The sequence below is a fragment of the Muntiacus reevesi genome, chromosome 19, assembly GCF_963930625.1.
Source record: "Muntiacus reevesi chromosome 19, mMunRee1.1, whole genome shotgun sequence".
NCBI classification, from domain to species: domain Eukaryota; kingdom Metazoa; phylum Chordata; class Mammalia; order Artiodactyla; family Cervidae; genus Muntiacus; species Muntiacus reevesi.
Genome location: NC_089267.1, coordinates 25,694,928 through 25,697,759, shown reverse-complemented (window position 1 = coordinate 25,697,759; position 2,832 = coordinate 25,694,928). Strand labels below are relative to the sequence as shown.

General features: G+C 41.1%; 1 non-coding gene across 1 annotated transcript; it reads right to left on the bottom strand.

Moving 5' to 3' along the window:
- Positions 1 to 1,701: 1,701 nt before the first annotated feature.
- On the bottom strand, positions 1,702 to 1,808 carry LOC136150984 (U6 spliceosomal RNA). The gene has a single exon (XR_010659972.1). It is a non-coding gene; the product is annotated as a U6 spliceosomal RNA (small nuclear RNA).
- Positions 1,809 to 2,832: the final 1,024 nt, after the last annotated feature.

Sequence of the window (2,832 nt, the reverse complement as noted above, 5' to 3'; positions counted from 1 at the left end):
AGCTTTTTCTGAGTTTGACCATTTAGAGTTACACATAATATAAATGTAAACTGTTATCCACTAGCCTGGCTTGCTAGGATGCCTTGAAATCAACTGCCTTTGACTATCAGATAAATGTGTTAAAAGTTACTTTAAAATTCCTGGTGCTGGGCAAGAAATAGCTGTTCAGTAAACATATGACTGACTGCCTACTGGAACGTTGTTCTAACAGACTTCTAAAGAATGGGGTATATAGAGCCAGGTGACACAGTGGGGTAAAGAATCCACCTGCCAACATAGGCGATGCAAGAGACAAGGGTTTGATCCCTGGGGGGCAGGGGGAGACCACCTGGAGTAGGAAGTGGCAGCCTCCTCCAGAATTCTTGCCTGGGAAATCCCGTGGTCAGAGGAGCCTGGCGGGCTACAGTCTATGGATCTCACAGACACAGGGTGGAAATAGGAAAGGCACTTAGGGCAACATGATTATGTTGGTGAGAGAGAAAGGAGCTGAAAAAGAATGAGGCAGACTCAAAAAGGAACCAGAAAGAAATTCCATTATATTAAGAAAATATCATTTTTGTTTTTCCCAGAGATGGTCTTTTTTAAAAATACTCTTTCCTTATGAATTTTCCATTTTCTCATATATGCCCTACATTGATGTTGTTCAGTCATGTCCAACTCTTTGTGACCCCATGGGCTGCAGCACACCAGGTTTCCTTGTCCTTCACTATCTCCCAGAATTTGCTCAAACGCATGTCCACTGAGTCCATAATGCCATTCAGCCATCTCATCCTCTGTCACCCGTTCTCCTCTTGCCCTCAGTCTTTCTAGCATCAGTGTCTTTTCTAATGAGTCAGCTCTTCATATCAGGTGGCCAAAGTATTGGAGCTTCAGCATCAATATCAGTCCTTCCAATGAATATTCAGGACTGATTTCCTTTAGGATTGACTGGTTTGATCTCCTTGCAATCCAAGGGACTCACAAGGGTCTTCTCCAACACCACAGTTCAAAAGCATCAATTCTTCAGCACTTAGCTTTCTTTATGGTCCAACTCTCATACCCATACATAACTACTGGAAAAACCATAGCTTAAACTAGACAAAACTTTGTCAGCAAAGTAATGTCTCTGCTTTTTAATATGCTGTCTAGATTGGTCATAGCTTTTCTTCCAAGGAGCAACCATCTTTTAATTTCCTGGCTGCAGTCAACGTCTGCAGTGAAAATAAAGTCTATCACTGTTCTCATTTTTTGCCCATCTATTTGCCATGAAGTGAAGCAACCAGATGCCATGACCTTCATTTTTTGAATGTTGAGTTTTAAACCAGCTTTTTCACTCTCCTCTTTCACTTTCATCAAGAGGCTCTTTAGTTGTTCTTCGCTTTCTGTCATAAGGGTGATTTCATCTACATACCTGAGGTTATTGCTATTCCTCTTGGCAATCTTGATTCCAGCTTGTTCTTCATCCAGTCTGGCATTCTGCATGATGTACTCTGCATATAAGTTAAATAATCAGGGTGACAATATATAGCCTTGACATACTCCTTTCTTAATTTTGAACCAGTCTGTTGTTCCATATCCAGTTCTTTTTTTATATATATATTTACATTTTCATTTTTGCAATCTTTCCATTATGGTTTATTACAGTATATTGAATATTGTTCCCTGTGCTACACAGTAGGACCTAGTTGTTTGTCTATTTTACTGATTTTTGTTAATTTATTTAAAAATATGAAACACTTCGCGAATTTGCATGTCATCCTTGTGCAGGGGCCATGCTAATAATCTCTGTATTGTTCCAATTTTAGTATATGTGCTGGGGAAGTGAGCACCCATGTCCAGTTCTAACTGTTGCTTCTTGACCTGCATACAGGTTTCTCAAGAGGCAGTTTAGGTGGTCTGGTATTCCCATCTCTTTAAGAATTTTCCAGTTTTTTGTGATCCACACAGTCAAAGGCTTTAGCATAGTCAATAAAGCAGGATTTCGTGTTGGCAATTTGATCTCTGGTTACTCTACCTTTTCTAAATCCAGCTTGTATGTCTGGAAGTTCTCTTTTGAAGTACTTTTGAAGCCTAGCTTCTAGGATTTTGAGCACTACCTTGATGGCATGTGGAACGTGTGCAATTGTGTGGTATTTTGAGCACTCTTTGGCATTGCTCTTTTTTGGGATTGGAATGAAAACTGACATTTTCCAGTCCTGTGGCCAGTGCTGAGTCTTCCATATTTGCTGGAATATTGAGTGCCTGCCTGCTACGTCGCTTCAGTCACGTCCAACTCTTTGCGACCCGATGGACTATAGTCCACCACGTTCTTTTGTCCATGGGATTCTCCAGACAAGAATACTGGAGAGGGTTTTCATTTCTTTGTCCAGAGGATCTTCCTGACCTAAGGATGGAGCCTACATCTCATTATATCTCATTATCGCAGGCAGGATTGTTGTAGCCACGCATTCCAGGAGACAAACTCACTCAGAAGGACGATGCAGATAGTGAAGTACAGTTTATTACACCAGCGGGCCCAAGGCAGAGTTTCCTCTTTGCCAAGGACCCTGATCAGCTTGTGTGAAAATCTTTTATACCCTTTGTGTAGGTGCTCAAACCCATCTCCCTAGACTCCTTGAAACTTGCATAAACAAAGAAAGGTAGATACAATCACAATAGCCCCATCACTCATGTGTCATGTGCTTAAACAGTTAAACAATTGGTCATTAATCAATAAGCCCGAGGTTATACTCTGATAAGCACAGAAAAAAATTTATGACGTGTCCGGAGACGGGGTATGTTTTCTCTTAGGTGTTGAGTAACCTAGATACGGCTCTCAAGGTTCCTTTGTCCAGATGGGGTCTTATCCTTCTG